We start from the raw sequence: 24,294 nt of genomic DNA, 5'->3' as shown, positions 1-24,294 counted from the left end.
AGGATTTAAGCGGCACATCTTCAAACTAATTGACTTTTGAATGAGTGTATTTGCCAGGCAAATACAGGGGCGGCTGTTAAAAGTCCGTGCCCGGACATAGACTACATTACCCAGAATGCATATGTTCATATGTAGTTCTGCCAGCTCGCGGTTGCGGTAGGTGCTTTCACTTTCGTGTGGTCCAGGGCCATGAGAGCAGTATTCATGGTGCAGAGAATTGCCATCCTTTGTAAATCTTATGCTAGTCTTGTGTGTATAAGTGCTGTGTGCGTTCTTAATGCCTTTATTGCAGAGTTTTTTATTTACTTATTGAAGAGTTGTGGCGAAGTTGTTGTAATTGTTTTATTCCCTGCTGCTATACTGCTGATGCCGCTACGGCGTTCCATAAGTGTTCCTGAAGTAACCATCTACTGTATATACTTTAGTTATTGCCTTGCAAATAACTGCAAACATTATATTTAATGTATAGTTCGCCTGTTTTGGCACTTTTCACCATTTGGAGATTTATGGCATTCATGCAAGTTCATTTATAGTGTTAGTGGATTTTAGTTGTACTGCGGGTTATTTCTTTATGCGTCTGTATGTAACCATAGCCTACATGTTTACTAATATACATTTTATTGTATTTTTTGTTTCAGATAACCACACAAACACACACACAAACACACCTATTCTGTCATATTGATAACAGTAAACCCTCATCATCTCCATGTACCTGACTCCTTCTCAGTATACTCTCACTGCAGCATTGGATTTGCCTATTCCTTCTGACCGAGGAAGACTCAGTTGACGAGCAATCCATAATCAGCCGCAGACGCACATGGTCTCTTACAATAATGTAAGTACACAAGTCAGCAAAATATATAACACGGTTTGTAAATATTTTAACAAAAAAATCTTACATGTTGTGCCTTAAATTCAATTTTTTTTCAATTGGCTGATTCATTCTGTAAACAGATCACTTTATGAATGGGCTTTTGAATCATTGGTTTAAATGATTCTTCAAAACTCAGATTCATTCAGAAACTAAACACCACTGTGTTTGTTGTTCGGAGACCCGCAACAATTCTGCTTTGGCTTTACAGAAAATATTTTTGTTGGCAAAACTGAGCAAAAACAGACAATATAATGTCTAAATTATAATACAATATTAACTTCTTATTTACTGAACTGTTGTGTAAAATCACATTTGCACTTATGCTATTTTGGACAAACCACTCATGTGATTGCTCTCACAGCTCATGTGATATCGCTTATCATATGATTTATTTTTTTTAATAAGGTTCATAATCACTATAGAGTGCCTTTCAATCCTCACAATAGTCAAAAAATGTGATTTTAATTTCCCATTTGCTTCATGTCATGTCATAAATAGTAGACACTCAAGTAATACAGAAACATATTAGCTGAGCTCCCACAGGTTTTTTTTTTTTTTATAATTTTTTTGATAATTATGGGCCATTATTCAAAGCATAAACCATAAAAGATTTTCCACCCTGTAATATATTACTGTTATATATATGTTTTCATTGCAAAATTAAGATGAAAATTATATTTTTTGAAAGGTATGAATCCCTTTCCTGAACAGGGTTATTTGTTTGCTTTCAAATTATAAATACATAAAAGATTTTATGTAACCATGTGTTTTTAAAGAAACAATAGATACAGCAGATACAATTCACACATATATATTTCATTTTGTCATAGCTATTGAACACACTGGATTATCTGGATTTTATAGATATGATTTAATTATTATTTAAAATATTTTGGCAAAATATCAAGATGAAAAATCATTAGAATATTAAGTAAAGATCACGTTCCATGAAGATATTTTGTAAATTTCCAATCATAAATATATCAAAACTTTTATTTTTTATTTTTTTTTGCACACTCAGATAGTATCTCGGCCAAATATTGTCCGATCCTAATAAACCATACATCAATGGAAAGCTTATTTATTTATTATATTTATTATATTGTATAAATCTCAGTTTAAGAAAAATAAACGACACTTAAGGCTGGTTTTGTGGTCTATGGTCACATTTTAGCTTACAAAAATTATAGCAGAATAGTCTGGTTGTTGAGAATTTGGTATATTTAAACTTACATATTTTGAAAATATTGTATTTTAATAACTTTGTGGACAGGGTGGATATGTTTAGCTTTGGCAAAGCAAGTAAGCAAATTTATATGAATAAAATTTGTCACTTGAAAAGTCACCAACTTATTCACCAATTATGTCACATCTGTTTACATTGTGACTATGGGAGCAATGTATGTGTGTAAATAAAGTTGGCTGAACAAACTCTGGCTTACAGAATTGGTTTCATTGGTCACCTTTTTATATTTATAAAAATTACACTGAACAAAATTATAAATGCAACAATTTTTTTTGTCCCCAATTTTTATTAGCTGAACTCAAAAGATCTAAGATTTTTTCTATATACACAAAAGGCCTATTTCTCTCAAATATTGTTCACAAATCTGTCTAAATTGTGTTTGTGAGCACTTCTACTTTGCCCAGATAATCTATACACCTCACAGGTGTGGCATATCAGGATGCTGATTAGACAGCATGATTATTGCACAGGTGTGCCTTAGGCTGGCCACAATAAAAGCCACTCTAAAATGTGCAGTTTTATCACACAGCACAATGCCACAGATGTCGCAAGTTTTGAGGTAGAATGCAATTGGCATGCTGACTGCAGAAATGTCAACCAGAGCTTTTGCCCATGAATTGAATGTTAATTTCTGTACCATAAGCCGTGTCCAAAAGCCATTTCAGAGAATATGGCAGTACATCCAACTAGAGTTGTTCGGATTCCGATACTAGTGTCGGAAATATCACCGATACCACAACAAATTCTGGCATCGGCAAGTACATGAATCCATATACCGATCCGATACCATTTTCTTAAACAAGACCTAGGTATGACCGCTAGCTTTGCCGTACCGCTGCACGGTTCTTCTTCGCTGCGCAGAATGCATTGCAAACGCAGGAAGTTTTGCTGTTTTGCCACAAGCAACCCCTGTTTAGAGCAGCGAAGAAGAAATGAAAGCGCGTTAGCGGCACTGATCTATATATGACTGGATCGCTCATCGTGTTCTAAACTGCCAACAGACAGTGATGCCACTTCTATATTATAGATCAGTGGTTAGCATTATGTCCGCTGTTTAGCAATATTTCAGACTGGACCAACCAGACAGTAAAACGGCGACTAGGGATGCCACAAGTACTGGCACTTCACTACCAAGTCGGTGCTGAAAATTTAAAAATGTGATGATACCAGCGTCTGTGTAGTAAGTACCTACTCCCGAGTATATTCGGTACCCGCAGCTGCGTTCAGTCACTTCCGTGTTAGTCTAAGCGCAGGGCTCCAGACTGTAGCAGAATATATATACTAGTGTCTGTGAATATTAAACGGCAAAATATTATTTAAATATTACTCCTGCAAATTCTACATCTCAGTGGGTGATGGGCGCGGATGCGCGGGAGCTCGTTGTTTTGTTGTCTCTGCCGTGTGTCACTTTATGAGGACACGAACGCATATACCGTCACTTCATGAGAATTTATTGTTTCATTTGAGAAAACTGTTCGGTTTAACGTGAGTAAATTGACAATATATTAAGCTACTGTTGTAGCCTACAGTAGATTTAGCTATGTCTCTATGTAGTAATGATAATACGTCTCTATTAAAGAGTAACTAAACCCTAAACCAACTTTTTTTAGTTAATGATCTATAAGAATGGGGCTTTATTAGTGCTGTTCATTGATCCGAGTTACTTTTTTTACATTTGAGTATAAAGTGTTTTAATTCTACAATATATTGTGTAAAAATGTTTGAGTGTTGCCCTCTTCAGGTTGAACGGTGGCTACTGCAGTTGATTTTTCCTATTGGATGTTGCGGTGGCAAGTGATGTAAGCGGTGGCAGGTGACGTAAGCAGTTTCCAGCTCACCACACCCCTTGGTACGAGCTACCACGCCCTTGGCAGTATAAAACCATCTTGTTCCGTCAAAATCACTGTAGTGAGTCAGGAGTTGGAATTGCGAGTACTGATAACGACCAGGATAGACTATTATAGCATCTATTTAGCATAGCAATTATATAGTTATTTAGATCTTCAAATTAGCGTAGATTTATCTGTATTTAGTACAGTGGTCAGGATGGTATGGAGCTGTGTTGCTAGTTGCGACAGCACTGCTGGACTGCATAGTTTACCAGCAGACTTTAAAATTATGCGCCAGTGGTTGCATGCACTTGGCCTGGAAGACCGCAAGTTCCCGCCTAGAGCTGGAGTGTGCAAAATGCATTTTACACGGAATTGCTTCTCCAATGCAAAGGAGGTGGAAATGGGCTTCTCCACACAGCTCACGCTGAAAAGCGACGCGGTGCGGGAGTTAAGACCGCAGTTTGAGCCAGCGGCTCGAATTGATATGAACAGACACCTCGACACCCTCCACTTCAGGTGAAAGTGGGGGAGAAAAGTCCTCTACTTCAAATGATCGCTCTGTTGCAAAGCTACTTGCGTCCTTACAGTCACTCTCCATTTAACGTCTCTGACAGCAGCTGTCAATCAATCCGTCACTGCGGGTCTCAGGTTCACGCCGCACTCGCTCAGCCCCGCCCTAGGTTCGTCCCCTCTATCTCCGCTGTGATCTGCCCACTTTTCAGCATTTTTCAAATATTGTCAGTGGGTGGAGTCAGGCTCTGACCAGGGGTTTAGTTACCCTTTAATAATAATAATTATGCCTAGACGATTGCTTGTTTTTTACTTGTTTTGTTGTAAAGAGATTAATATATCATTTTTTATATTCCTAGACTTATTTTAGTTTGCAGTGATAGATTTTTGGCTGCATTTGAAGTACTTTTTCGCTTATAAATATTAAATATAAATATAAAGAAAATAAATATTATTACTGTCAAATTCATGTCAGATAATAAAAATACTGTACTAAATACAGTAGTTCCCCATGTATTTGTTCATGTTTTATTAAGGGATAAGTCTGAAGCACACCATAAAATAATTCTAGCAATTTACACAGGGCTAGTAGTATACAGCTGTATATACAAGGGGTGTAACGGTACGTGTGTTCGCACCGGACCGTTTCGGTACAGGACTTTCGGTACGGTGCACGTGTGTACCGAATGAACGAATGCAATATTTTGTTTGTGGAACATATACATTTTCGTGTTTCCAAACGAACATATTAAGTGGCGGAAGTCTCCGCATTCAGCGCAAATCCCGCCCTGCAGCTGATTCTAAGGCCGGTGACACACTGGCTGCATGGCCTGAGCGTGGCGTTTCTGCTGTTTGTCAGTTGTGTGACACCTGCTTCGCGTTTTCGGTGTCTTTACACACCAGAATGGTGCCTGGCGCGGCGCTGACGCTACTGTAGGTGACAAAGAGAGAGACCGCCGAGGCGTCGACAGACCAGGATCTTGTCTTCACTACAACAATATCTATAATTCATGTTGAGCATAAATATAAAGCCTACTGATAAAGGACAGGTGCAATATGCCAGTGTGTCACCGGCCTAAGGTTTTCAAAAGGCATCACGCGAGTATGAACATCACTACAACTAGGAAAAAACGATTGTAATTCAAACGCAGCTCCCGTCGGCATTTAAACAGACCTTTGCTCTTAATTCTGATCGGTCCAACGCAATAACTAAATCTGAGCAGGTCTCAAAACTGAAACTGTTCATGCTGCACTTTACACTTTGGAAAAGTTATATATATTTTTTTAAATATGAGCAGGCCTACAAGCTGGAATTGGTAAATCTGCACTGTAATCATAGTTATTTATTTATATTTTTAATTTTCATTTCATTATATGATATTGGTTTGAGACTGAGAGTATTTTATTTAGTGGAGAACTTTGCAGCAGTATTTTATTTCTTATTCTTTTTTTATTTTATATATATTTTATTAAAAAGTATTTAAAAAAGTGTAAACAAATTGTTAAAAAAAAGTTTATAGTAATAAACAACCTGCAGTTTAATGTTTGCATTTCTTTCCCCTACTGTACCGAAAATTAACCGAACCGTGACTTTAAAACCGAGGTACGTACCGAACCGTGATTTTTGCGTACCGTTACACCCGTAGTATATACAGATACAGACCCAGGTCTCAGATCAGTACTCGGTATTGGCCGATACCCTGAGCCCAGGTATCGGAATCGGTATCGGGAAGAGTAAAAGGGTATCGGAACATCTCTACATCCAACCAACCTCACAACCGCAGACCATGTGTCACCACATCAGCCCAGGACCTCCACATCCAGCATCTTCACCTCCAAGATCATTACAGACCAGACACCTGGACAGCAGCTGCAACAATCGGTTTGCATAACCAAAGAGTTTCTGCACAAACTGTCCGAAACCGTCTCAGGGAAGCTCATCTGCATGCTCGTCATCCTCATCGGGGTCTCGACTTGACTGCAGTTCGTCGTCTTAACCGATTTGAGTGGGCAAATGCTCAAATATGTTTTGGACAATAAGAATAAGTGTATTTTATTGATGTCATTTTAAATGCACAGAGATACTGTGATGAGATCCTGAGGCTCGTTGCGCCATTCATCCACGACCATCACCTCATATTGTAGCATGATAATGCATGACCCAATGTTGCAAGGATCTGTACACAATTCCTGGAAACTGAAAACATCCCAGTTCATGCATGGCCAGCAGAATCTCCGGAAATGTGACCCATTGAGCATGTTTGGGATTGGCTCTGGATTGGCGTATACGACAGCATGTTCCAGTTTCTGCCAATATCCAGCAGCTTCGCACAGCCACTGAAGAGGAGTGGATCAATATACCACAGGCCACAATCAACAACCTGATCAACTCTATGCCATCTGGCACAGTTTCCAAAGCATATAAAGAGCTGTTCTGATCACCTTATCGGCGCAGAACGCTCTATGTAAACTTTTAGAGCCCTCACTAGGCAAAGCAGATTCAGCTATCAATATCATCCTCTGTGTTTTTTAACCTCTTAGCCTGCACCCCGACGGCCTCGTCCTGAAATCCACTCAACTTGCACGTGCCAGTGTTTATGAATAGATTAAATGAAATGGGACAAATTTAATCTTGACAAACTATATATCGTTATAAAGATCTAAGCCTCAAGCATCGACGACAGATCGCTGTTTTTCAATGGAAAGCAGTACACATAAAAAACATTAGAAACGCTGTACATACCAGATTCGCCGTAGGAACGAGTCATAAACACATCCACAGCTGTAAATCTCGGTTTATTTAGAGAGGTAAGGGTCCACTGAACGACATCTCATGGAGCACGTTTGGTCCAACGAAGCAATAACGTTGTAATATGGATCATAATTCCTTTGTTTACGTTTTAGTTCTTCAGCGACAGAACCGTTTATGTCCGTTATAGAATAACTCACGGTCGAAAACTGCATCTTGGTAGTAAAAAAACGGCATGGTTTTTGCAGTGTCAAAAGCAGAATGAGGCGATCCACCGGAAAAAAAGAATGAATGAAAGATAGGCGAAAGATAGTATATTTGAATTTGGCGCTCCCTCGTGACACACCTGTCAGCTGATGGAGGTGGAACTTATAGCGATCACCTTTTTCTTTGTTTGTTTTATTTTTCAACTGTTTTTATATGTGAGAGTGTATTTTATGTTGAATGTGAATGTATCTGCATGATTACTATCTGTTTGAGAGTAAATCAGCCCAAATCAGCTCGCTATTACTGTATGATCACAACTATCAAAGTGAACGCTTCTATATGAATAGAGAGAGTGGATTATTTACTTTATGGCACATTTGTGTTATTACCATCTGTATAAGTGGCCATCAGCACATCAGCACTTATTTGCATCGTAATTCATTGTAAATGCTGCATTTCTAGCAATCTCAGGATTTTCTGTAATTGGCAAACAAAGTTGGATCTTTTTTTATTTTTCTTATTATTCTTATTTTTCTTACTCAAATTATTCTTATTGTATTTTTCTAGTGCTAAAATAAATCACTTATATGATGTCTAAGTTTCTGTCTAGTGTTTTATAATTGAAAAAAAAACTATGCAGTGGTATGTTTACTGACTAAATAGTTTGTAGAAGCCTTCAATACTATTGGGTAATATATTTTCTAATATTTGGGGGGTGGGGGGTCTAGACATAGTCTCAGAAAAATAGTCTCATTTTTCATGATATCTTATTCAGATTTGAGACTTTCAACCCATTACTTTTCTAGATTGCTCCAGGACTCATTTCATGTATTTTTATATCAAATAAAAAAATATTTAAGTGTGGTTAAAAAAAAATGTCAAGGCACTTCAGTTTCCATAACTTTTAATATTTTTGAGCATTATCAAATGTGGTTGATAAAAAGTAAAGCTCAAAATGTCTTCTTTCCAAAGACACCAAAATTATGTTTGTAACACACTGAAGTAGGAAACTGTTACAATTATAAGTTAGGTATAGCACTTTCAGCTGTGAGTCCCATAATGGGGGCTAACAGGTTAACACAGAGAGAGTGACCACTTGTGCTCTGAAAGGTATGGAGAGCACCTTTGGTACATAGCCATGCCTTGGTTTCAGGACGACCTTCGAGTTGTTAGGCCTGAATTCTAGGCAATTAGGGCTTATCGAGAGTGCTTGTAAATCGCCCACATGCTTAACAGATGCTTGTGCCAACAGCAAAGCGGCATTTAGCAACAAGGCCTTAAGGTCTATGGACTGTAGCGGTTCAAAGGGGGCCCTCTTTAGGGCTCTCAACTGTGGGCAGGTCCCATGAAGGGACAGTGGGAGGGTGAGGTGGATTAAAGGGATAGTTCATTTTCAAATTAAATTTTGGTATGTTTTAGCTTACCTCAAGGACATCCAAGATGTAGGTTTCTCTGTTTCCTCAGTATTTCCCATTTTGATATTTTTAGGTCCAACCGTTCTTGTGAGTCACAGACATAATGGATGTCTATGGTCACCACCTCAAAGAGCATGCACAGAGGAGTCAAAATTAAACAATTCCCCATCGTAAGTACACATTGATGACCTAAGACACGAAACGAGCGGATTGTGTAAGAGAACGAACAGTATTTATATCGTTTTTACCTCTTGTACACAACCACGTCCAACTGATCTGAGTTCGCGAGTGCTTCCCGATGTGACGTGGGCGCGCGCTCTGGCTTTAGTCTGCGCAAGCGCGGAAAGCACCGGAAGCGATCTCTCGCGCGTGTACATCACTCATTGTTTACACTTACTGCCTATGGTTTACACAGATTTCGGAAGTATTACCTTTCACTGTGAAGATCTAAACATATTTAGACATACAGGAAATTGCAATTGAAGACGATTTCCATATATCAACAGACAATGTTGCATATTTTTCACAACCATATTTATTTGAAACAGAATACACAGACCAAGTACTCAGGAGCAATCCGCTGCAGCAGCACGTCTTCAAGCCTCAGAGACAGAGATCTCTTCAAAATTGGTGGTGTTTTAGTAGCAAGTGTTGTGAGATGCCAACAGAAGTGGAGAGCATATGTTTTCACGAATGGAACAACTACAAGATGACGATGAGGACATTAACAGTATCACATCACACGCCTGCCTGACTGAAGATCCTGAGTTTTCTCCGCTGTTGAGACGCAGCGTTTTGCACGTTGTGTTTAGTTTGCCACGTATAAACTGGAGGCGACGTCCAATGCCAGAGGGACCCAATGGCACGCTGTCAATAGAGTGAGTAATGTGTTGTATTTTTATTATAAACGCAACGATTATAGGGTGCATTATAAACATTAATTTATTACAATTACTGCATTATATTTCAGACAGTGCAGATTGAAAGCGTAGCGTGTGGTAAACAATGAGTGATGTGCATGCGCGAGACATCACATCCGGGGCTTTCCGCGCTTGCACAGACTAAAGCCAGAGCGCGCACGCACGTCACATCAGGAAGCACTCGCGAACTCAGATCAGTTGGATGTGGTTGTGTACAAAAGGTAAAAACGATATAAATACTGTTCGTTTTCTTACACAATCCGCTCGTTTTGTGTCTTAGGTCATCAATGTATACTTATGATGGGGAATTGTTTAATTTTGACTCCTCTGTGCATGCTCTTTGAGGTGGTGACCATAGACATCCATTATGTGAGTCACAGACAAGAACGGTTGGACCTAAAAATATCAAAATGGGAAATACTGAGGAAACAAAAAAACCTACATCTTGGATGTCCTTGAGGTAAGCTAAAACATATCAAAATTTTATTTGAGAGTGAACTATCCCTTTAAGCCTTCTGGCACCTCTCATAAATCGGATGACTAAGTCGTTTCTGCCCACCAACTGGCCTGCTATAGGGGCGTGTGACACAGCTATAATCACTCACATAGACCTTGAGAGTGGAAGGGGACCATCCCCTTCTCCAAGAGCTCTTGTAAAAATGACAGTATCACTGATACGTCACAGGAGGTCGGGTTTTCGCCATGGTCTGGACACCATGTGGAGAACACAGACCATTTGGAGGCATATAGGCATTGTGTAGACAGAGCTCTATTCTGTGAAATTGTTTAGCACACGCTCAGGGAGTCCTGTGGTTTCCCGTCGAGCGACCACAGTTGCAGAGACCACATCTCTGAGTGCGGATGCCAAATCGTTCCATCCGCCTGAGAAAGGAGGTCCCGTCTCAGAGGGACGGGCCATGGGGCCACAGTCAGCATCTGTGACAGGTCGGCTATCCAGTGCTGATTTTCCCAGAGTGGGGCTACAAGAAGAACCCTGCATCTCTGATCCCTGACCGGCCTGATTACTTGGGGAATCAGAGGAACTGGAGGAAAAGTGTAAAGTCCTGAACCAACGCGTCCTCGATCTTGAAAAGATATGTTGGGCAATGAGAGTTGTCTTTTCAGGCGAAGAGGTCTATTTCCGCTTTGCCAAAAACGTCCCATATTTTCTGAACTGTCTGTGGGTGAAGCCTCCACTCCAATTCTCGACAGCATATCCGCGCCCTTGCCTGGTAGATGCACTGCTCTCAGGCACCCCAAGTTGCACTGGGTCCATTCCAGCAGTCATGACGTTAGTCTGAAGAGTTGCGTCGATGACAGCCCACCTTGGTGATTTATACAAGACACCACTGTCATGCTGTCTGATCTGACCAGCATGTGGTGGTCTGACAGGAAGCTCTGGCAGGCTCGTTGAACTGCAGTCATCTCGAGGCAGTTGATGTGAAGCCTGCTCTCCTTTTTCGACCATCGGCCAAAAGCGAGTTTCCCTTCGCACAGCGCGCCCCAACCTCTGTTGGACGTGTCTGTGGAGATCACTTTCCTTCTGCAAACCATACCAAGCGAGGCACCCCGTTCCATTTATTGCATGTTCCTCCAAGGAGTCAGGGCCAAAATGCAGTCCTGACACACCTTGATATTAAGGCGTCCGTGACGCCACGCATGAAGTGGAGCACGCGGTTTCAGACAATATTGGAGAGGGCGCATACGTAGCAACCTGAGCTCCAGCACCGGTGATGCTGCTGCCATAAGGCCCAGAAACTTCTGGAATGTTTTTAGGGGGCGGGAAGCACCTATTTTGAAAGAGTCGCTGTAGAGGCGCGGTGCGCTCCATCATTGTTGCCCTCATCGTCACTGAGTCTAACACTTCCCAGAAATGATATCCGTTGGCTGGGAGACAGTGAATTTTTGGCAAAATTCACCCTGAGCCCCAGGCATTTCAGATGGCTGAAGAACACAGTTCTGTAAATCAATGCATCCCCCTCTGACTGAGCTAGAACTAGCCAGTCATCTAGGTAATTGAGAATGCGGATTCCCTTCTTCCTGAGAGGGGAGAGAGCTGCATCCATGCACTTTGTAAATGTGTGAGGCGCCAAAGACAGCCCAAAGGGGAGGACCTTGTATTGATAAGCCACACCCTCGAAGGCAGATGTCTTAGATTGAGGATGGGGCGCAGCCTGCCATTCTTCTTGGGAACTAGAAAGTAACGGCTGTAAAACCCTGAGTTGCGATGCACTGGGGAAACAACTTCTATAGCTCCCTTCACCAGCAGATTTTCTACCTCGGCACACAGAATGTGAGCGTTCTTGTTGTGCACCGAAGTGGTGACCACCCTGTGAAAGCGTGGGGGTCGTCGTGCAAACTGAAGGGAATAGCCATGTTTTATTATTCCCATGACCCAATCTGACACCCCATGAATGGCTCGCCATTTAGAGGCCCGGATGGACAGAGGTTGAATTAACTCGAGTGTTTGTCTGCTGCAGGGGGACATAGCACTCGTGAGTGGTATGAGAGGAAAACTGCTCTGTTTGTGAATTGTGTTTTTTTTTATTTTGTGTGCTATAACAGCGCTTTGCTGTCTGGGCGCTACAAAGGGCCCATCATTTGCAGCAAAAACATCTTCGTCGACACCCGGAGATGGACGGCAAAACACACAGGGCAGTTTGGGGGGTGGTCTGGCCGCAGCGAGACAGCCCCCTCCTCTTTCTTGCCTGTAGATCAGGATGACGGCGGCAGTGCGGGGTCCAGCACTACCTTGGGCCGGGTCCCATGCATTTAGGGAACTTAATCTGTCTGGGGGCCGAGCAGGAACAATGTCGATGCTCAGATTTCACTGGCTGGGCAGCGGCGGTAGCAGCATACGCTTGCTTGGGTTACTGACAATTCAGCATCTGCTTGGGGCTACTGGAAGCAGCAGATGAAACGTGTTTTGGCAGGAAGTGTCGAATCACCTGGGATGACTTCTGTGCCTCCATGAAGCGTTTTGCGAACCCTTCAATCGCTGGACCGAAGAGGCTGCTGGGGGAGATCGTGGCAACCAGGAACTGGGCTCTGTCAGCGTCCTTGATCTCCTTGAGGTTAAGCCACAAGTGGCGCTCCAGGACGAACAGGTTAGCCATCTAGAGCCCTATAGCCTGGGCAGTGCTCTTGGTAGCATGCAGTGGCAAGTCCTTTGTGCTTTTCAGCTCCCTGAGCGTGGCGACATCAGGGCTCATCGGTGGCAGCGAGAAGTTTGGCCTGGAAGACTTGTAGCACTGCCATGGAGTGGAGCGCCACGACTGCTTGTCCTGCAGACGAATAAGCATGGCCAGAGAGCGCCGATGTCGTACGGCAGGGTTTGGACGGGTGGTTGGCCTTGGCTTTCCATCCAATAGCCGTGGGAGGACAGATATGCGCGGCCACAGACTCATCCAGCAGCAGCAATCGCTCGTATCCTCTCTCTCTTCAGCACCGCCAATCGAGGTGAGGGCGGATGAAGTAAGCAAGCGCGCCGAGTAGGGGGCGCGTTACGATTTTGTAAGCTCGTTGTGGACCTCCGGGAAGAACGGGGCGGTTCTCTGACGAGGGGCTTGCTGGCGCCCCGGCAGAAACCATTCATCCAGATGTCTATGGGATGGTTACTCTGGAGGAGACCATTCCAGACGTAAGAACCATAAGTTCGCCGTCCATCCCGAGTTTCGCGTGGCTGGGTTCATATAACGTCAAGGGGGCAGGGTCCGGCGAGCCCGACAGCTCCTCAGCATCTGAAGCAGCTAGAGACATGTTGTCATCTAGCGGTTCCTCCTCAGTCCCTCCAAACAAGACCAGATCACTCACGGCAGCAGAGGGACATTGGGCTGGCTGAATAAAGAGGACTGGGGAATCCCCTCTGGGCGGAGAAAACGAGGTATGCGGGGGATGAGCCGGCGTGAGCTCGCTTTCATCCTGTCGCTTTAATCCTCTGCCAGGCCTTTTCTTTTTTGCCGGCTCGCGGGAGGAAGAAAGCGGGATGGCGCGAGGAGCGAGATTGCTCTCTGAAAAGAAAGTGATTCGGGAGCACAGAGAGGCGATATTCATGTTCTCGCAATGAGAACAGGAATTCCCCACGAGTGGTTCGTCAGCGTGGGGTTTCCCCAAACATGCCACACACTCGCTGTGCTCGTCATCAGCATGCAGAGGGGCTCTACACGAGCTTCAATGACGAAACGGCATTTGCAACAATGCTGTAGAAAGGCTCTTTTAGAAAAATTTGCTCTTGCAATCTCTCTCTCTCTCTCGCCGGATGGCTGCAGGGAAGCGATGTGTCTGCAGTGGAGACTGGCAGTCACGTTCCAGTGCGAGGCGTGTCAACAGCGAGATTGTGAAAGCATTGTGACGTCGCCGCTGAAGGAGAAGAAATCTAAATTCCTGTGGTGAAGCGGGCAATATATAGCCAGATAATAGCCAATATATACCCCCACCTATTTGGTGGGCTTTGGAGGACTTTGCTGCCATAGGTTTGTGCAGCACCACTGCCGAGCCAGTGGTATTTTTTTAATAACACTGCACGAACCAATGGCCGTGCAGTTTTACTGCATGATTGAATAAGGCTTCAGTTCAGGAGAAAAAAGGGGTTTTCCCATAGCGTCTTCAAAGCAGTACTAGTGAAGTATTGAAAGAGAACTGCATATTTTAGAGTAGCCTTTTACTGTGGCCAGCCTAAGGCACACCTGTGCAATAATCATGCTGTCTAATCAGCATCTTGATATGCCACACCTGTGAGGTGGATGGATTATCTCAGCAACGGAGAAGTGCTCACTTACACAGATTTAGACAGATTTGTAAACAATATTTGAGAGAAATAGACCTTTTGTTGTACATAGAAAAAGTCTTAGATCTTTGAGTTAATTTGTATATTTTCCATATAGTATATGAGCAATATCACACTCGTAGCCATGTAATTTAGTTTGATATCAGCATAGCTCCTTCACCAACCAAGAGGTCCTTCCCGTCAATTATACCTCCATGGAAATTCCCCTCGAGAAGCACTCAGATATTCCAGCCTGCTACGCCCCCTTCAATGACTTTTTTTGTCCCAAACAAGCCTCCCACATAGGCCATGGGACTGCACCATAGATCTCATTCCAGGTGAGTCAGTGCCCCGTGGGAAAATTTACCCCCATCGCTTACTGAGGACAAGGCCATGGAGGAGTAAATCAAGGAGACACTGGAACACAGTTACATCCATCCATCCAATCCCCCTGCTGCATCTAGCTTCTTTTTCATCGCCAAGAAGGACAGAGGCTGTATGAATTACTGAGCCCTTAATAACATCACTGTAAAATTCCGGTATCCTCTTTCCCTTGTCCCAAATGCCATGGAACATCTCTGTGGGGCCACCATCTTCACTAAGTTGGACCTCCACAGTGCATACAACCTAATCCGAGGGGGACAAATGGAAGACTGCCTTTGTGACCCCTACTGGCCACTATGAGTACTTGGTCATGCCCTATGGACTTGCTAACACCCCCTCAATATTCCAGGACTTTATGCACGAGGTGCGCCGGGAGCTTCTTTTTCGCTTTATCATTGTCTGCATAGATGAAGGCTGAGAAGTGCACTTTTCAACTCCTGGGTAATAACATAGATAATACTAGAATCCAGATGGACAAGGGGAAAGTGAAACCTATAGCCTCCTGGCCAGAACCCAACACAGTCAAAGAGCTCCAATGATTTCTTGGATTTGCCAACTTCTAACGTTGCTTCATATAGAACTACAGCCATATTACCAGTCCACTCACAAGCATGCTACGAGGAAAACCCAAGTCTCTGTCCTGGACACTTGCAGCCTTATAAGCCTTCTCCTCCCTCAAAAAGCCTTCACCAGCACCCCACTCCTGGCCCATCCTGATCCTGTCCTCCCATTTGTCGTAGAAGTCTATACCTCCACTAACGGAGAGGGGGCAGTGCTGTCCCAGCAGCAGGGGAACCCAGCCCAACTCCATCCATGTGCCTTCTTCTCCAGAAAGCTCAGCCCAGCAGAAGCCAATTAGGACATCTGCAACAGAGAGCTACTGGCCATCAAGTTGGCCCTACAGGAATGGAGGCATTGGCTGAGTGCCCCATCCTTTTACAGTGCTAACTGACCATAAGAACCTTCAGTATCTTTGTGAGGCCAAACGTCTGAATCCCTGCCAAACACAATGGCCATTATTATTTACCAGACTCAATTTCACCATTACTTATCTCCCTTGTCCGAGAAACGTCAAGGCAGACGCCCTGTCCTGTATTCATAGTCACGTGGAATGGACTGAAGAACCAGAGAGTATCATTCCACCTAAGATGATCATCAGTCCAGTAGAATGGAACTCCCCTCCAGCAGCCTCAAACACTCCTCCCAACAATCCACCGGGCTGTCCTCCAGGATACCAGTACATACCATGAACACAATGCACCCCAGTAATTCACTCTGCTCACTCTTCTCGGGGCACTGGCCACCCAGGGGCCAATTACACTCTTTCGTTGTTACGAGATCGCTTCTGCGGGCATAATATGCTTCTTCTGTGCTTTTCCCCTACTCCTGAAAGGGCAAAGACTCTGATCACCATTCTCATCATATCCTTCATTACTTCATAACTGATCCACAAACTTCCTACTTACCATAAACATAAGCGGATTCCATACCCTTTACTCTCTGGACCAAATAAACATATTTGTATATACTAACCTATTGTGTCAAGACCTCTTCCGTTACAATTATACATCATCTGTATATTTTCATATAATATATTAGCAATATCACACTTGTAGCCATGTAATTTAATTTTATATCAGCATAGCTGTGATTCAGCCATAAGGAATGCTGATACAGAGTGGTATCACTCACCTCATGGCGCTTTTCCACTGCATGGTACGGCTCGGTTCGGTTCGACTCGGCACGGAACGGTTCGGCTCGCTTCACTTTTCCACTGCGTGGTACGACTCGACTTGGTACGGCACGGTTCGGTTCGCTTTAGCTCGGTTGCTTTTCCACTGCAGTTAGTACTGCTTCAAAGTGGGTGGGACTGATCGTTAATAGTTGCCGCCTCCACTGTCATGACATCATCCTAATCGCGCCACATTTCAAACGCACAACACAGGAACAATGGAGCCTATCGAGGGGATGGTGTTCTTGATTCTCGGCATGTGGATGTTTTTAACTTCAAGACGGAGAAATGTGTTTAAAATGAGGCTGATGGCAGCAAAACAAATTACTGCAAAAAAAAACAAAAGAGTCTCGGAACTCTTACAACGAAGCGAAGATGACGACATCACTCGGTTTGCCCGATGGCGCACGAGGGTAAGCTAATCTTGTTTAGGGTCTCAATCGCTATATTGTCACAAAGCATATAATGAATTTAGCTGACAATTTTTTGTATTCAAATGTGTACTCTGTGTATTTCAGATGTATCATATTTTGCAAAGTCGCCATCACAGACCATCTGTTTGGACATTTAACAGAGCTTCTGAGTGGTGGGGTGTGATTGTTCCTGGGTTTACAAACATGCAGTGGTTGGAGAACTTTAGAATGTCAGAAGAAACGTTTATTTACTTGTGCAACAAACTGCGTCCTGCGATGGAGAGACGGGACACAAATTTCCACGTGTGTACCTCTAAAGAAGAGAGTAGCCATTGCACTGTGGAAGCTTGCAATCGGCTCTGAGTACAGAAGTGTTGGACATCTTTTTGGAGCAAGCATTTCAACTGTGTGTCGATGTGTTCAGGAGTTATGAGACGTTGTTGATACCAGAACAAATTCGTTTTCCAGATCAGGAGAGGTTTAAAGCTGCCTACGTTGAGAACAGATGGGGACTTCCACAGTGTTATGGTGCTATTGATGGATCACACATACCCTTAATAGCACCACAAGACTATCACTGTGACTATTTTAACCGTAAAGGCTGGCACTCCATCATCCTTCAAGGTGTTGTGGATGAAAAGGGACTTTTCTGGAATGTGTTCACAGGACTGCCTGGAAGCCTGCATGATGCTCGGGTTTTGAGACTGTCCACACTGTGGGAGGTGGCAAGCCGTGGAAACCACATACCATCTAGCACCAAAAACATTGCTGGGGTGAATGTTGGCTACTACATCCTTGGAGACTCTGCCTATCCCTTGCAGAACTGGCTATTAAAACCATTCATCGACACTGGACGTCTAACAGCGGAACAGCGGGTCTACAACATGAAAATCTCCAGAGCACGTGTAGTAGTTGAAAATGCTTTTGGTAGATTAAAAGGAAGATGGCGTTGCCTTATGAAAAGAAATGACTGTGCGGTCGACCTTGTGAAATCTATGGTGCTGACATGCTGTGCTCTACATAACCTTTGTGAGAGTCATGGAGAGGCCTATGTGAGTGCATGGGATCCACCTTCAGCAGCAGAGCCTGTGCTGGGACTGGCACAGCCTGTAGAGGAGGAGGGCAGGGATGTCCGTGAGGCTCTGATGCGTTACTTGAATAGTTGACTCTCTCTGTTCTGTAAAGTGTGTTGTAAATAAACTTTTGTGCAGTATTTGAAAAAGTTTCCCTTGCATATTTATTTACCCATTTATTATAAAAAAACCATTTATTATAAATATAATATTAATAATAAATAGCATCATTATAAAGATTCATTTGGGGTAAAGACTCCAGCTTTGATATTTGACCACTGTTTATGATAAATCTGCTTTGCAGTGACATTAAATTCTTAATTTATCCCAGGAGTGCAAAATTATTAATCTGTAACATTTTATATTTTGAATAGGAATTATCACTCATAATGCACTCAATCATGTTTTCTCAGGTTTGTGTTCACTTATGCAATATACAGCATTCATCAGGGCTCTTATCCAATTGTGTGCACATTTGGAGAAATAATTATCACATGTTCTTTTAAATATTTTGTCATACAGAATAGCATTTTTGTTAATTTTATGCCCAAACACTATTTTAAACCACGAGCAGAATATGATACAAATACTCAATAGCGGTTTAAAGTGAGTTTTAAGTAAAAGTGTACTATTAATCTTTTAAATTGTGACATTTAGCTTGATGATACCTGTTGCTCTAATCCACATGCACCATTAAAAAGGAAAGTACATGTTTGACCAGTAAATTTTATTGAAGAAAAATGTAAACAGATCAAACGTTAAACAAAGTACTAATGTATGTAGTGCAAAAAATGTATATAAAGAAAATATAAAGACATATATAAAGACAAATTTAAAAGTAAAGAATGTACACCAAGCAAACTTTAAATGTGAAAATGTATTTAGTGCAAAAAAATTAAAATAAAAAATATAAATAAGACATACATAAACATTTAAAAGTAAAAAATGTACACTAAGCAAACTTTAAATGTTGTGCACAAACGTATGTAGTATAAAAACATTCACAGGAAAAACAAGTAAAAAAAAAAACTATTTCCGTGAAGTATGGACTAGGGAGGTTTTAGTCGGGCACAGAGTTCTGTTCTTGTGGGTTCTGTCACTGTTCTGTTCTATTACTCATCGCCTGTACAAGCATCCCCATGACGTTCAGAAAGGCTTGATTGAATGCAGCCATTTGTGCATTTTCCTCCCTCCTTAAGGCCGCTTCCTGCTCCCTTGCTTGCCGGGCCTCATCTATTGCCATCTGCAAATGTAGCTCCCTCTGTGCCCGGTTCAGTTCCTGCTGTTGAATATCAGCCACCTGCATCTCTCTTAAAACAGCAAGATGCTCCTGATGGTGCATGTTCCGTTTCCTCTTGCCTGGACACAAAGAAAAAAGTTATAATTGTGATTATTTTTTCTAAAGGTTTTTGCTAAAATCAAAAATAAAATTGAGAGTAAAAATAAAGCTTATCACATATCATCGATTAATTTATGAAAGAACTGTTCATTAACAACCCCATGATCTACAGTGTGAACTAATCAAAGTTACAGTAGCTAGCAATAATGTATTTATGGTGAGCAGCAGGATTTCATGATATATCCAATTTTAGTGCAGGCTTTCAAAATGACATAAGAAAAGGATTAGGTAAGCTTAGTCTAAATATATGATCTGTAACATTAAGTGTTTTAGTCATATTTCATACCTTGTACCACACGCTCTGGTGTCCTGCTGGTGCTGCTGGAGGTTGCTGGTGTCGACGGTCGTGCTGGTGGCGATGCTGCTATCACCAGTTAGGACGTTGAGGCATCGCTGCACGGAGAAAGTGCTAACGAGTCAATCGTAGACAGTGCATCTGAAACAAAAAGTTTGTTCAATGTTTGTTAATGCACAAATCAGCAACACAAATCAAACTAGCAACAATAAAAAATCCAGAACATTGAAATAATAATTGAATAGGCATACATGTAAAAAAAAACTAAATAAAGCTTTACAGTATAGATGGTCAATAAAGGGAAGCTTTCAAACTTAATATATTGTACACAACTTTACATACCATCCTCGATTGTGTTGTCCAACAACGAGGTGGCCGAGTCCAGGGCACCCTCTCTCCCATTGCTCACAGGTCGACTTCCGTAGATAGCGTCCATTTGGTCGAACCACTTCCACGTTCTTCTGTTTACACCACTCTGGCCGTTGTGATCCTTTATGGCCCGGTAGTCACTTTTTAGTTCTTTTAATTTGCCCCTACACTGTTTGTAGGTCCGGTGGTAGCCGTGTGCGGCCAAGAGCTGTGCTACTTCTTGGAACACTTTTTCATTCCGTGTTGCCCCATCCAGCTCTCGCTGGATCCGCTCCTCGGCAACCAACGAGAGGAACGTCTGCACCTCGTCCACTGACCACGATTCAGCCATTTCTTTTTTGAAATTTTTAAAATTCTTTTATCAAGTAAATACTCTAAAAACAGGTTCTACCGCGTTGGCTGTTGTCTGGCTATTTAGTAATCTGCAGTGTTTTCACGTCACATTTTAGTATCGGTATGGTACGCTTGGAACCTCAACAGAGGTTGTATCATTTAAAGCGAGCCGAAGCGAGCCGTACCGTACCATGCAGTGGAAATACCTGCATCTGATACAGCATTCAGTCTTCAGCTCAATCTCATATTAACAATAATACATTAGTATGAATGTCCACTGAGGAAAGCGATATCTTTGTCGTACTATCCTTTCATCTTTTAAAGATTGTTGTTGAACGTGAACTTACTTGTTTACAACCCTGGTACAGTCTCTTTAAAAAAAAAATCTCACTCACTCATAAAAGTGTCTCTTGTCTATCTAATGGTGGAATAATGTAATTATTAACCATCATGAACACACAAAGCATTTCCTATACTAAATGAAAGTCGTGACATTGAAAGTGAAAGTTGTGACATTCGCCAAGTATAGTAACCCATACTCGGAATTAGTGCTCTGCATTTAACCCATCCAAGTGCACACACACAGCAGTGAGAAGTGAACACACCATGAACACATGCCCTGAGCAGTGGGCAGCTATATTTCCAGCTCCCGAGGAGTATTACATTTAATTAAATACTACTATATGCATCATTAAAGTTGCTAGGCAATTCAGTAAAATGTATAAAGGTAGTGCTCAAATACAGCATTTAATTTATGTAACATATTCACCTTTTATGTCCCCATAATGCTTTGCTCAAATTATGAGAGTAACTTCCATTAACACTAAATAATCAACAAAAGGTTACCTTTTCAAAAACTGGGTACAAAGAGGTGACATTATTTTACTCACCCTTCAACCATCGATCAATAATAATGTCATTTCATTATAGTAATATATGTCTATATTTTGTAATTACATTTTACATCATTCATGCGAGAACAAACCTGGAAGGAGACGTGAAGATTTGGAAAACATTCTTAGTGCATTCCAGGGAATAATTAATGGTTTATATTGTAGATTAAACTGTGAGAGCAGACCGCAAATGCACAGTATATTTTAAAAGTATATATAAGTAAGTATATTTTCCCATTCAGTGTAAATGAAATTTGTTGCACTTCAAGCTTTTTTGAGGGTTGACTGACAGACAGAGTCTACTGTAAGCCTTTGTAGGTCTTCTGGGGATTGAGCAACAAGCAGCACACTGCATACTCAAGGACTCACAATGTTGCCTTCAGATATTAAAAAGCTTTCTGTCTAGTCTGAATTCCAGCTATAGCTTTCAAGCTTGTCGTGGAGAATCTATGTGACATTGGATGAAGATATTAATGTAGTAGTGCCAAAATGTCTTTGTCATTCATTGAATTTGTCATATTACTTTTCAAAAGTAATGCTTGTACTCATTCAAAGTTCCATTTGATTCATTCTGTTATTTTTGGTGAACTATAGACACATACTTAAGAGGATTTTCAATTTTGTTTACGAGCTATTGTTTTAAAACCTGTTGTCTTTTTTAAATGATATGGAATAAATTTAAAGTAAACAAAATCAACAGCTGACCAGACATGCAATGTAAATATTTGTTTTTGTTTCAGTATACAGGTATGACATCACTTCTGATAATAAGTGGTCAGAATCTAAGTAACACAAAAATAAGATAATTGGACCCTTGTTGATGTCAGCTGTGCCTTATGGTCTAATCTAATCTTAAGACTGTTTCCTTTGAGTGCTACTTAATGTGTTTACTGGCTACTTAATGTGACTCTTGAGATGGGTCTAGCCAAACAAAGTCCAGTAATGAGTCACAAATTTCTAAGAGTTCCCTAACTACAGTCATAAGGGGGAAGAGCTACACAAGGTTTATCACCATGACTCCTCATTATCATTCAAAATGTATAATAAGTCCTAAAAGTAATACTTGTACAATAATTAATTATAATTTATGAAAAGAAAAATGAAAGAAGAAAAACTCAAATTTACTGTTTCTCTGCCAATAGCCCGAGAAACTGCAATAGGCTCCAGAACAGCTACAGCCCTACATAAAACAAACAGAATAGATGGATGAACAGCTTGAATATCACCATATACACATTTAAACAGACAAATTCTACTTTGAAATGTTGGTCTTTAAAAAGTTGCCTTTTCACAACTTTTTCAAATTTTTAACATTAATAACAACAAATACAAGATAATTAAAGAATAATCGCTGCTTTTGTTTTACACCTGCCACAAATGCATAACCTAGGAAAACAAACTAAGCAAAATTTACAAAATGTGCAAAACAATATATGTAGTCAATCTAACAACATATTTGCTATCAACATAGAAAGGACCCACATTGACCTACTGTACTAACCATACAAACTTAGACCCCTTGGTAACATGCTTTTTTCACGCTATTGCTACCCATTTACACAATTAAATAAATCTCTTTTTCAAAGTATATGTTGCATATTTGACAATTGTTACATGTTTCTAATAAAATAAAATAAAAAAATCAGAGATTAGAACACTTATCACTGACGTGTGCAAACAGCTCTATTCCTCTATGGGAATAAGACAACGACTTCTGGGAACACAGCATGGTTTATTTAGAGACCACAATTTCATTATTTTAAACTTTTATTTCATTAAAACGTAAGACAAAATAAAAATTAAACTAATGAAATGAGGAAAGGATATCTGTTCATCATTGTAATAGGAAAAGCAGAGGGTAATGCATTAAAGAAAGGCCTAAAAGGCTTGTTTACTGCAGTTTTATCTGAATTTTCAGCTGATTATATGACAATATATTTATTGAACATCTAACTTGTAAATGTCTATGGGATTAGAATCCCGCCAAATGTATTGCAGTCACAGATAGAAAAATAATAAGCAAAGATCAAATATTTAAAAACACGTGTAAAATAATAACGCAAAAAAAGAAAAACAAATGCAGTTTTTTTTTAATAACAAACAGCGCAGTCATGGATCGAAAAATAATAAGCGTAAATCAAACATTTAAACACATTTAAAATTATATTGCACAAAACTGAAACATGAATAAAAAAAATTCCAAATCTCAAACAAAATCAGTTTTCCTGCTCATGTTATTTTTTTGTGTGTGCTTGTGGTTTTTTCCCCTTTGCTCTTGTTTCCACGTTCTGCGCTTGCGTTTCTAAAAGTTGCAGTTTGAGTTTTATGTAAATCAGGGCAGGCTTCAGCGTCACCATTGGCCTGCAAGTTCTAGATTGACAGCTGCTCCTCTAGCCAATCAGTTCATGGGGGAGTTGACGTCACTCCAATGCGACTCGTGGCTGCTGTGGCAGGTGTGTAAAGTAGAGGGTGACGGTGACACGGGAGTAGTGATGGGAAGTTTGATTATTTTCCACAAACCGGTTCTTTTGGACGGTTCGATTCAATAAACCGGTTGAAAAACCGGTTCACCGGTTCTTTTACACTCGACATAATGACGTCATTGGCGATGACGTAATGCCGTCAAGTCTATCAAACATTTAAATATATAAAGTCATTAATCATAACTTTAGTCATTTAAAAACCTCATAATCATGAAAAGTTTACAATTACCTTTTGCTACAACGCACCCAAATACAGTAACAGCAATAATGTGCATACGAGGATTTAAGTCTTGAAGATATAAAGTAAATAAATAAGGTGTCATCAGCGCAGAAACCATGATCCACTTACTATACATAATCCTTTGAGATGTATTTGTTATTAAATGAATTTACGTTTCG

This window comes from Carassius carassius, chromosome 28 (genome assembly GCF_963082965.1).
Source record: "Carassius carassius chromosome 28, fCarCar2.1, whole genome shotgun sequence".
NCBI lineage: Eukaryota > Metazoa > Chordata > Actinopteri > Cypriniformes > Cyprinidae > Carassius > Carassius carassius.
The sequence above is the reverse complement of the archived record's forward strand: the minus strand, read 5'-3'. Positions refer to the sequence as shown.